Genomic DNA, 12,814 nt, shown 5'->3' on the forward strand with positions numbered 1-12,814 from the left:
CATGTTCTTTCAGGGGCCACTGTCAGCCCAGATAAAGGTAAAATAAGAGCAAAACAGCCTTAAAATGACAACGGCAAATTATTCTGTTTAAGTGCAAAAAAACAACATTAAATGATGAAATATTTACATTTACAAACAATCCAAACAAAAATGTGAATAACCTGACAAAACTGAAATGTTTAAGAGAAAAATAAGTAGAATTTTAACAGTATTATACCTCAACTAATCATTTATACGTTAAAAACATACTGTTGAAATTGCACTTAATTTCAAATTATTCACATTTTATTGCTAAAGGATATTTTGTTAATGTAAATATTTTCATAATACACTTGTGCTATTGTAGTTTTATTCTTACTATTGTTGGTATGTAATTATTATAATGTAAGTTGACAGTTAACTGTTACCACGGTAACACCACCAGGAATGTAGTTTGTTTCTATTTTTCACACACATTTTGGTTCTATAATGTTAATGCTGTCAAAAGAGTTCATTCTAATTTGGTATAGGTCTATTTTGTTCATTGTTCTGGCTTGAAGTCTAAGGACAGGAGTGAGTATTTAAAACATTATTATGTTCAGTTATTTAATGATGAGAATGGGGGTGGAATTAAGTTTTCTTCTTCCATTCCTTTTCGAATGTGGATGAATGATTTGGGAATTTGAATTTGCATGTATTCTGTAAATGCCTGAAATAACAAATAAAAAAAAAAACAACAAAGAAAAAAAAATGTAAATTTTTTTCACATTAAAACAAGAAGAAAAGTTGGACTCATTATTTATAGATTATGCCTGTGGTTATTTTACTTGAGGTCACCACTGGTCTGAATGTAGAACCTGAAGTAAAACCAGTCAGCACCCTTAACTGTTCATATCTTAACTCGTCTCTTTTCCATTGACCCTCAAATTGCGCAAATATGTTTATGTTTATGTTTATGTTTACGCATTTGGCAGACGCTTTTTTCCAAAGCGACTTACAGGGGAAAACCAATTAAATCACTCAATCAATCAAATTTTATTTATATAGCGCCAGATCACAAAAAGTTATCTCTTGACATTTTATATATAGAGTTGGTCAAAACCAGACTCTAAGTCAATTCTACAGAAACCCCAAACAGGAATCCTCCTGGAGCAACACTTTGTGACTGGTGACAGTGGCGAGGAAAAACTTCCCTTTAACAGGCAGAAGAAACCTCGAGCAGACCCAGACTCCTGGAGGATGGCCGTCTGCCTTGACCAGTTGGGTTAAAGAGAGAGAGTAGAGAAGGGGAAAAAAGAGAGAGCGATAGGAGATAGGGACTGGGGGAGAGGGGGGAGAAGGGGGGAGTAGGGGGAGACACATGGAGGCGGTTGAGGATAGTGAGATTGTGTGATGATGAGGGCAGGGAAGAGGCCGGACCACCGCAGCAGGTCCAGAATGATCGTGAAAGAATCTGTGGTTGTCCTGGGAAAAACCTTATTAGAATATTTAAAATGGAATGTTGAAAGTGCTAGGACAGGAGGTGCTCTCAGGAAGAGCTGGGTCTTCATGGAGCTTCTTGAAGATAGGCAGGGATGACTCTGTTCTTGTAGCACTTGGTAGAGCGTTCCACAAACGTGGAACGACCCATGAAAAGAGCCTGGATTGTCTTGTACAAGGTCTGGGGACCACCAGACTACGTCCCCAGACGAGCGGAGTGGTCGTGGGGCGACATAAGCTTTTATTAGTGCACCTAAGTAGGACAAGGAGCAGGACCCACGGAGAATTTTGTAGGCTAGGATTAAAGATTTGAATTTGATGCGGGCAGCTATGGGTAGCCAGTGTAACTCAATGAGTAAGGGGGTGACATGTGCCCTTTTAGGCTGATTGAAGACCAGACGCGCTGCTGCATTCTGGACCTCTGTAGTGGTTTGACAACACAAGCTGGGAGGCCCGTTAGAAGAGCATTGCAGTAGTCAAGACGGGAGATAACCATAGTCTGCACAGGAAGCTGGGTGGCCTGTTCGGTTAGGTATGGCCTGATCTTTCTTAGGTTGAACAGAGTGAAAACGGCAATGATCGGGTGACAGAGGCAACGTGATCCGTGAAGGTCAACTGATTATCAATCATGGACTCCAAGTTACGTACTACACTGGTAGGAGCCAGAGGTATGGAGTCAATAGTGATGGAGAGTCCTGCTGTATGTTGGCTTAGCTGGGGAAGACCAGCAGTTCAGTTTTGGACAGGTTCAGCTGAAGGTGATGGGCTTTCATCCATGCAGAGATGTCAGAGAGACAATCTGAGATCCGCACTGAGACTGTGGAGTCATCAGGTGGGAATGACAGATAGAGCTGGTATCATCAGCATAGCAATGATATGAGAAGCCGTGTGAGTGGATGATCTGACCGAGTGAGGTGGTGTATATGGCAAAAAGGAGGGGGCCCAACACAGAGCCTTGGGGGACCCCCGTGGTGAGGCGGTGAACTGCTGATGTGTGCCCTAGCCAGGACACACTGAAGGACCGACCAGTAATGTAAGATTGAAACCAGGAGTGTGCGTGGCTGTGATGCCCATGTTCCAGAGTATGGATAACAGGATATCATGATTGACCGGTCAACTGCTGATGATAAGTCCCGTAGAATGAGTACTGAAGACTTGGCTGCTGCTCTAGCCTCTTTCACGGCTTCTGTCACAGACACAGAGCCGTTTCAGTGGAGTGGCGATTTTGAAGCCAGATTGGTTGATGTCAAGGAGGATTATTGGGAGAGGAATTCTGTGACCTGTTTGAAAACAGCCCTTTCGATGATCTTAGAAAGGTATGGGAGGAGTGAGACTGGTGATAATTCTCCCACTTGAGTGGGGGTGAGGGAAGGTTTTTTGAGGTAGTGGTGTTACCTGCGCTTGTTTAAATACTGTAGGAAATGTTCCTGAAGTCAGTGAAGCATTAATCACATGTGTGATTGGTTGCTGTGATAGTAGGGGCTACAGACTGTAAGAGGTTGGATGGAATAGGGTCCAACAGGCATGTTGTAGGACGGCTAGAGGAAAGGAGTTTAGACACCTCGTCTCTGTGAGGGGAGTAAATGAGGGGAATGACGCAGTTGGGCTTTTTATCAGTTGAGTTAGTAGTAGCCATAGTCAGGGGAGAGGAAGCAGTGTGTGATGATGATGATGTTGAAGAAGGAGGCGTGCAGTCTATGGGTGGATCAGTGAACTGACTGCTGATAGTAGACACTTTATTTGTGAAAAATGAAGCAAAATTGTCTGCTGTCAGATTAGTAGTGGGCGGTGGAGGTGGAGGGTTGAGTAGTGTTTTTAAAGGTTGAGAATAGTTCTGGTGTCGGTGGCAGAATGAATTTTGTTATTATAGTAAGCCTTCTTCGCAGCAGTGACACTGGATGAGAAGGATACCAATAGTGACTGGAATGTGATCAGGTCAGAAGAGCTTTTTGTTTTGTGCCATTTTCTCTCTGCGGCTCTGAGGTTGGTACGCAGCGACCGGAGGTTATCATTGAGCCATGGGTGGGACTGGGAGGATCGAGCGGGTCTAGTAGATAGAGGGCACAGATTATCCAGACAGGAGCTAAGTGTAGAGCACAGAGACTCAGTGGCATCATTAACCTCTAAGGAGGAAAAAGTGCTGGGGGGAGGGAGAGCGGAGGCTACGACAGTGGAGAAGTGGGTGGGGGACAAATTGCGGAGGTTGCGGCGGAAAGAGACCATGGGGGAGGGAGCAGAGTGTTTTTCAGGGAGAGACACACTGAACTGAATGAATAGTGGTCAGACAGGTGTAAAGGTGTGACTGTGAGGGCATCTGTGATGCAGTTTCGGGTGAAAATGAGATCGAGCTCTTTACCAGCTTTGTGGGTTGGAGGACTGCAAACCCGCTGTAGCTCAAAAGAGAGTATTAGTGACATGAAATCTGAGAAGCTGGGATTGTCTAAGTGGATGTTCATGTCACCGAGGACTAGCATGGGGCAGTCATGCTCTGGGATGGAGGAAAGCAGAGTGTCAAGCTCATCAGGAAAATCACCCAGTTGCCCTGGGGACGATAAATGACCAATTATGTAAAGTTTGATGGTGCTGTCACTAGGATGGCATGGTATTCAAAGGAGTTGTATTTGACTGAAGGTAGGAGTTGATTGTGTTTCCATTTGTTGGAAATTAACAGACCCACACACCTCCTCGTCCAGATGGACGAGAGGTATGAGAGAATGTGTGGCTGATAGAAAGTGCGGCTGGGGTTGCATTGTTTTCAGGCGTAATCCAGGTTTCAGTGAGAGCCAGGATGTCCAGTGTGTGATGGTTGGCATAGGCAGCAATAAATCTGCTTTGTTCACTGCAGATTGGCCAATTCCATAACCCTATAGAGAAGGACGCACCAATGACTGCGGTGTATATTAATGGGCGGAGATTGGTGATATTACGATGCCTTTTAGCAGTGTGAAACCCCATACGTGAACCGAAAATAACAGGAATAGGATGGTGACCAGTAGAGAGATGTTCCTCAAAGGTGAGCTGGTGTGAGTGAGGGGTGTAGCTGTCATAGTGAGGGGCTGGGAGAGGAGGAGAGATCAGCTGGGGTGGTATTTCAGTCTGACTACAGACTGTACAGGAGACTCTGAACGTGGTGATGTTTGATGTGACCAGCAGGGGGAGCAGGTGACTGCAGCAGAAGACGGGGAGCGTAGTCACATAGGTGTGGGAGTGGTTTTAGTCAAGACAGCGTGTTGAATGTTTTGAGCCAGGACGCTGCTGCCTAGTGTAGAGGGGTGGACGCCATCGGACTTGTAAAAGGAGGAGCGGTTCCAGAACAGATTAAAGTTATCAATAAAACTGAAGCCGTTCAGAGCAGAGGCGGACTGGAGCCAGGTGTTCAGGCTGAGGAGTCGGCTGAAACGGCCCACACCACGGGCAAAGGAGGGGAGGGGCCCGGAAATGAAAATAGCCTTCCCGGATCTTTTCAGTTTATCAAAGAGGTTTTTAAAATGAACCTTCGTCACTTCGGACTGTTGAAGAGAAGTGTCATTGAAGCCCACGTGAACTATGATCCGGGTAACGGTGGACGGCAGTGAGAGCAGCAGCTGAGGGAGTTCATGGAGGATGGAGGTGACGGTGGAACAGGAAAACACCTGGTTATGGCGTTAAAGAAACGGACGTGACGGATGATGGAGTCCCCGAGGATAGCGGTGGTCGGAGGGAAAAGTGGTCGAGGAGACGGTGTTGAAGGTGAAGGGTTCCTGGTCTCTCTAGGTGGACATTCCACGGGTGGACCGTCGGAGTGACGGCGGACGGCCTCTCGGAGAAGGCGGCGCCGGGCAGAGGAGCGGACCAAGGAGCGGGGACCCTTGTTCGACGGCTTTACAAGAGACCGGCTTTAGGACCGTCGCCGGTAATCAGTTCGGTGGCAGCCACGGAGTCAGCAGGAGCCGGTTCCGGGACAGAGCCAGGTGGGATGGGGGGCACACCAGCCGCGGGGGGAGGAGCCGGAGCGTCCTCCACGGACAGGACGGCGAAGCGGTTTGATGTGCTGATTGTCGGCGGTGGTGAGTCTTTGCTCGTGTTGTTTTTTGCGGCCACGAATCACCACTTCAGACAGGGTGTAGAACACGGGGGCGAGAACAGGCAGAGGAAGGATCCCATAACACCGTATCATCACAGGAGGCTTTGGGCTTCTCTGCGCTTTTCAGAAACAGACTGGACAGTGTGGGAAGGCGGCTGGAGAAACCACAGAGCTGGGCATTTTTCTCCTCGAGTTCTGCGGAGAGGCGCAGTATTTCCTCTTTGAGGTCCGCGATAGTTTGGTAAGCCTTTACCAGGGTTTTGTTGGCTTCGACAAGAGGACTATCTCCGGCTGATGAGGACGACGCCATGGTGGAAACAGCGAGATACCGGGCAGAGCGCGGGAAGCGATGGGTGACAACCAGAGGTAAGGATCCACTGACAATACTGACCTGCCCTGATGAAGGTTTGGATTGATGGCGTCAAGTTAAAAAGACACGGTTAAGAGGTTAGGTTCAAGTGAGTAAGCATTGAAAGGCAAGAAATAAGTAGTTAAAAGGCTGGATTTCTAGGAGTAGATCCGCCGGCGGTTTGACAGACGCCACGCATGCGTGATTAGCTGTGATCCAGTCATGTGAGGAGATGTGTCAGGAAATGTTATGGTGGTAGTTGCCCAAATATAACTTGGGCATAAAAATTTACCTAATGGAAAAACGACAATTTCGCCAAAAGTCTAATTTTTTGATTAAAAGTGTTTGTGCTGGCAAGAGGTAGTTTTTCGGGCGTAGCGCAAATGGCATATCACACAAAACTGCAATGGAAAGACTTTTTCACAACTAGGGTCAGGTGAAGTAAAAAACCAGATGTTGATGTACATTACAACAAGCGAAGAAGATGAAGAAACGTGTCGGTATGTGTGAACACACCGGGAAACCCAATCATTTTTTAATTAGTACGAGATAGAAGGGTAATATAGAATAATAATGACTATATCTGTAAATCAACACCATATTTACATTCGTCGCCATGTTTATGAAATGACTTCTCGTGTCATCTCGCAATAATAAATAAACAAATCATCGTATGTGATTTAATGGAAAAACCGACATTACGCACTTCTGTTTTTTCGGCATTTAGTAAATATCAGTAAAGTTTTGCGCAGATGTCCAATGGAAAAGAGACTAGTGTAATTTTTGTATTTGGGCCAAACTGGCACCTTTAGCAGCCGGTTTTGACCCGCGGGCCGCATATTTAACACCCCTAATGTAACATAGAGCCTATCTCGGAGTTCACAGAATTTCCGTCTGGATCAATAAAGTACATATCTATCTATCTCTGTGTAAAGGATACGCTCTCCGTTCACTCCAGAGATCCTGAAGTCGTCGATAAGTTGCACGATTCTCTCCCGTTTAATGTCCTTAGGGTCGCTTTCCCTCACCTGACAAGATTATAAAGAGCAAAGAACATGTGAAGCATCTGAGAATAAACATGAAAAACAGTGAAATCTAGAGTCACGACAAATATAATCAAACCAAGATCAAATGACTCCATAAAATACAAACTCATTCATCCACAGTGCTGTAGGTGGATCAGATTAGAGTGGAAGGCATTAAAAAGCTGATGCATGTCTTTCATTATCTGCTAATGACACATATTTTAATCTGTTTTGAATGACATTAAAGCTACAGTTATCGGTTTTATTAATCATCAGAGCTGCTTGTGAATGTGTACACCATTCTCTACCATTCTCATTCTCTTCTTTATTAACATGACAAAATAGTAGTATTACTTTCTATTTTTCACATTTTAAATAATAAAACCTCCGAGTACATGTAAAAAAAACAGGTAACAAACACAATGTTCATACTCACACATTTAAGCAGTTTGATCTCATCCAGTGCTGTTTCTGTGTAGGTTTGTGCACTTTTACCACCTTCAGAGCCACAAACGCCTCTTCCTGCATGAACAGAATATTAAGTGATTATAATTTATGGTTGTATTACAAACACAACAACAGTGAAAAACAGGACGTATGGAAAACGTATGAGTTAAAAGCAGAACTGTGACGTTTGTCACATTTCAATGACGTCAAGGTCAGATAAATGCGACCTGGCCATTCAGACTGAAGTCACATTGGAAATATCAGATCTGTATCAGATTTAGGACCACATATGAAAGTGGTCTGGGTCAGATTTAGGACCACAGGTGAAAATGGTCTGGGTCAGATTTAGGACCACATATGAAAGTGGTCTGGGTCAGATTTAGGACCACAGGTGAAAATGGTCTGGGTCAGATTTAGGACCACATATGAAAGTGGTCTGGGTCAGATTTAGGACCACATATGAAAGTGGTCTGGGTCAGATTTAGGACCACATATGAAAGTGGTCTGGGTCAGATTAGCGCTGTTCAGACTGTAACAGATCAGATACAGGTCACATTTGGGTATTAAAATCAGATTTGGGCCACATTTACCTGCATCTGAACAGAGCCTTAGATCAGGGGTGTCCAACCCTGGTCCTCCAGATCTACTATCCTGTATGTTTTAGATGTTTCCCTCTTCCAACACACCTGATTCAAATGATAAACCTATCATCCGGCTCTGCAGAAGACTGATGACAACTGTCAGGTGTGTTGGAAGAGGGAAACATCTAACACAGAGGTGTCCAACCCTGGTCCTCGAGGGCCGGAATCCAGCATGTTTTGGATGTATCCCTCTTCCAGTCCACCTGACAGTCATTATCAGTCTTCTGCAGAGCTTGATAATAGGTTTATCATGTGAATCAGGTGTGTTGGAAGAAGGAAACATCTAAAACATGCAGGATACTGGCCCTCGAGGACCAGGATTGGACAGTAGATCTGGAGGACCAGGGTTGGACACCCCTGCCTTTATTTCCAAGGCCATACTTGGACTACTGTCTTCTTATATCTGTAGTTTAATACCAAGAACGGTTGTTGATTCTTATTGTCTGCGATCAGATGATCATTTGTTCCTTTTTGTGCCATTCGTCCATGCAGAACTGAGTCAAAGGTCATTTATTTACTCTGCTCCTTACACACGGAATATGTTGGTAAAAGACTGAAAACTGACTGAACTGATCTCCTTCAATGCTTTAAATCCAAATTCGTAAATGGCTTCAACTGGATCCACCGGTGCTGGTGGATAGGTGACAATTATTAATGAAATTCACAAAATGGACAGATTAAAATTAATGCTGAGGCTGTAAACTTAACTGTACATAATAAGATAAAGGTAAATGGATGAGTTTATTTAAATACAATTGATGTGTTGTTTGTCTCATCGTCCTGTGAAATGTTTTATAAACTGCTGCTCTAAAAATTTAATTGTGTAACTTGATTGCTATTTCATAACTGTAACCTAAAATATTTTTACTACTAGATTGTGACCATTATTGTGACATTTTATTTCTAATTCAAAACCTCTCACTCCCCACTGCATTCTCAATGACATCATTAACCCTCCGTAGACAAAAACACTGGTTCTTATTCATCTATAAAGCTCTGCTGGGTAAACACCCAGAATGCCTCAGTAATCTTCTTTCTGTTAAAGCTATACCTACCGATGTGGCATTTCTCATAGCACTTGTTAAAAGTTTGAACATGAACAACCTGCCTCCCTCCAAAGCCCCGCCCACTTCCCTCTGCCTGAGCTCTGAGGCTCCCCTCCTCTCTCCCCCGTCACCTGATGCGCGCGGAGGAAGCAGAGGCGGAAGTCCGGTCCGCTCCGGTCTTAACTTCACCACAGAGATGAGGTGCCGAGGCGACGGGCGTGCGCACTGTGAACGCGTGGCCTCCGCAAAATTTCCGTGGACATTTGAGGTTTCATAGTCCCTACATTTATCATCCTACATAATCCTACACTGTGTGACACCAAGTACATATACATGTATGAGTCCCACGGTCATAAAAGCTGACCTTTATGCAGACCTGTTTAGTCCAGTACATCTGACTTCCGGACTTTTATCTCCATCCTTCATTCATGGGACTCCTGTTTGTTCCCCTTGGTTGTTGTTTCTGTTAATAAATCTGTTTTTTCCCTCCCACATGGGCATTTGAGTGTTATCCATACACATCCTAGACAGTAGACTGTGGTCAGTGACAGGAGAAGCAACGCCAGTGAAGCGTCAGACTCAGTGGTACACATATCGGATGCGGGGACAGCAATAATGGATCGGATGCTGGACGGCCGTAATGGATGATTGACAGGAGGCTCAGCCAGGTTCGGCCAATTATTTCATTCGGACTGAATAAACTGATTGGTCAGACTTTTATCACAAATATATGAGAATTAAACATTTTTGAGTTTCAATACCTGGTGGATTTCTTTTATATTTTAGTTTGACACACGCTTATTAGGAGCATTTTAAGATGACAAAAGAAGAGTGTAAAAATGCCACATCATACGGTATAGCTTTAACTCTAGTAGTTTTCATTTACATTCCTCCAAGTGGTTGCTTTTGACTGTTCTCTGAGTTCTGACAGACTTTGGAAAAACAGTATTTTCCCATCATGCACCATGGTTGTCGAATAATCTTAAAAAACTGTAAAACTACATCCATTCATTTCTGTGAATGATTTTAAAAGTATCATGGAGAATGACGTGAGGGAGGAATGTCACTGTTTTTCTTGAGTCCATTATGGTTGAATAGTTGTTATTGTTTTTTATTATTAATTACAATAAGAGATACAGATCCATAAAAACATGCACCACACGACTCCTGAACAGTTTTTACCCACAGCCATAACCACACTGAACAATGAACTCAACCACTGAAGTACAGACATTTTTAATTGCACTATTTTGTACAGTGCACTGCATACATTGGCACTGATGTGTGTGTGACGTATGGGTGATAAATGAAGGAGGTTGATGTGTGAGTGATGCATATTTCGTTTTTATTATATATTTTTATAGTTATTATCGCTATTCATTACTACTTATGAGTCTGCATCCTCATAGTGCACCGAAATTTCATTGTACATTTTATATAATGACAATAAGGTATCTTATCTTATCTAATTGTGTATCATCTATGTGTTTTATGTTTTGCTTTATTTTTTTAACCTTTATTTAGCCAGGAAAACAATTAAGAACAGATTCTTATTTACAAATACGGCCTGAAAGTCTTTGTTTGGACTTTGTATGGCTGATACCTTGGACAGGTCTCCCTTGCAAAAGACATTCTTAATCTCAATGGGACTTCCTGGTTAAATAAAAGTAAAATTTTTTAAAAATGTAAAAAAAAAAAAAAAAAAAAAAAAAAAAAAAATATATATATATATATATATATATATATATATGTCACAGTAGAGATTGAAATCCAGTAGGATTACAAATCCTACTAGGACAGATTGAAATTTTTGTTTGTCCTAGGACAAACTGAAATCCTACAAGAAATTAGGATCTGAAGATTAACCCTAACCCCCTAACCCCCCCAACCCTAACCCTAGGATTACGAATCCTACTGGACTTCACTCTCAACTGTGATATATATATATACCTGTTGCCAATTGTTGTCTGTTTGTCCTGTTTGACAAAATGATAAATATCTAATAAAAACTGTTTAAAAAAACAAAATCAGAGGGTGAATTCTGTACTTACACCATATCCCAACAGAGCCACACAGTAGAGAAGTGACCCCATCCTAACTTTCTGACCACTTGGTAACGGTCAACAAAAATCTCTCCGATCTCTACCGGATAATAACCACCTGCAACACAACACGCCCACACATCAGACTGAGGATGATGGGAACATGTTCCATGGGTGTCAGTGTTCTGCATCTGCCTACCTATATCATAGTCTGCTGGGTTCTCCTGTTGCTCTTCATACGATCCCAGAAGGTCCGACGACTGAGGCTGCGTCTGCTCAGAGGGAGGAGCCTTGGATGAAGGGGAGGGGGAGGAGGAGGGAGAAGGTCCGGACCCCCCTGTGGTGTCTGGGGCCGGTGGTTTGTCGGGCGTATTAGGAGGAGCGGCTGTAAGAAGGGCTGATATAGCAGCAGCATATGATGATGACATGTTCAGTCGGAGCCTGATGAGCTCAAGCACAGCTGAAGGTGGGTCCAGGTGACAGAGGCACAACAGAAAGGCATTAGCATACGGAATGAAAAACAGGAGGAGGGGAGTCAACTCTGCATCTGTCAAACAGGAGTGGGGCTCAGAGCGGCTGCTTTTAGTCACTGACTGCAGTCGGTTCCTTGCGAGGACATTTCAAAAGGACCAATGTGTATGTTTATTTTTAGCGGGATGAATGGAGTGTCAACGTAAATAGCTCCTGACACCAGCCCAGCTGCAACTCAGCTCTTCTACTGCATCGACTGTTTGACCGAGGTGGAAACAGGAACGTCTGGACACTCACATTAATTGAACTGAGGGGGTTTTCTGGGATTCAGGAATCTGACAAAAGGCAGTTATTGTGTGGAGACAGAACTGTATAAAATTATAGCATATTTAACCCTTAAAGACCCAAACGTCCACCCTTAAAGACCCAAACGTACACCTTTAACCCTTAAACACCCAAACGTCCACTTTTAACCCTTTAAGACCCAAACATCCACCATTAACCCATAAAAACTCAAACGTCCACCTTTAACCTTTAAAGACACAAATGTCCACCGTTAACCCATAAAAACTCATACGTCCACCTTTAACCTTTAAAGACACAAATGTCCACCTTTAACCTTTAAAGACAAAAATGTCCACTTTTAACCCTTTAAGATCCAAACATCCACCTTTAACCCTTAAAAACTCAAATGTCCACCTTTAACCCTTAAAAACTCAAATGTCCTCCTTTAACCCTTAAAGACCCAAACTTCCACCTTTAACCCTTAAAGAACCAAACAGTCGCCTTTAACCCTTCAAGACCCAAACGTCCACCTTTAACCTAAACCATCTACTGATCTAAACTGTTTAATACCTGTTGATCCACTAATCCTATCAATCCATGTCAATAATTGGTGTAAAATACAGTTCTTCATCTTTTCATGGTCATCAGATATGACCCATTTGGACATTCAGAGGGTCCGTAGTTACCATGGAAACACCGTCACCTTCTACAACATTGATTCACCAGTAAAACCCATGGAGTTGAATCAATGACGGTGGATGGACACATGGTTTATGTTCAGTTAATGACAGATTGGACTGAAAAAGACACTGTTTCTTCCATTTTCTCTGTTTTTAATATAATAACCCTCAACTTTAATTTGTGTTTTTATGAACATCAATCATGATCAGTGAATTAAACATAGAAAAATACCTGATTTTCATTTAAGAATGCAAAATACTGAATACTAGAATAAATGGTGATAGATCCCTTAAGAAACGTTAGAAA

The 12,814-nt window shown here is 43.2% G+C and overlaps 1 pseudogene; it reads right to left on the reverse strand.

Moving 5' to 3' along the window:
- The window catches only part of LOC115419176 (SRSF protein kinase 2-like), a 33,682-nt pseudogene that overhangs the window by 18,590 nt on the left and 2,278 nt on the right, over positions 1 to 12,814 (reverse strand).

The sequence above is a fragment of the Sphaeramia orbicularis genome, chromosome 5, assembly GCF_902148855.1.
Source record: "Sphaeramia orbicularis chromosome 5, fSphaOr1.1, whole genome shotgun sequence".
In the NCBI taxonomy this organism is placed as follows: Eukaryota; Metazoa; Chordata; class Actinopteri; order Kurtiformes; family Apogonidae; genus Sphaeramia; species Sphaeramia orbicularis.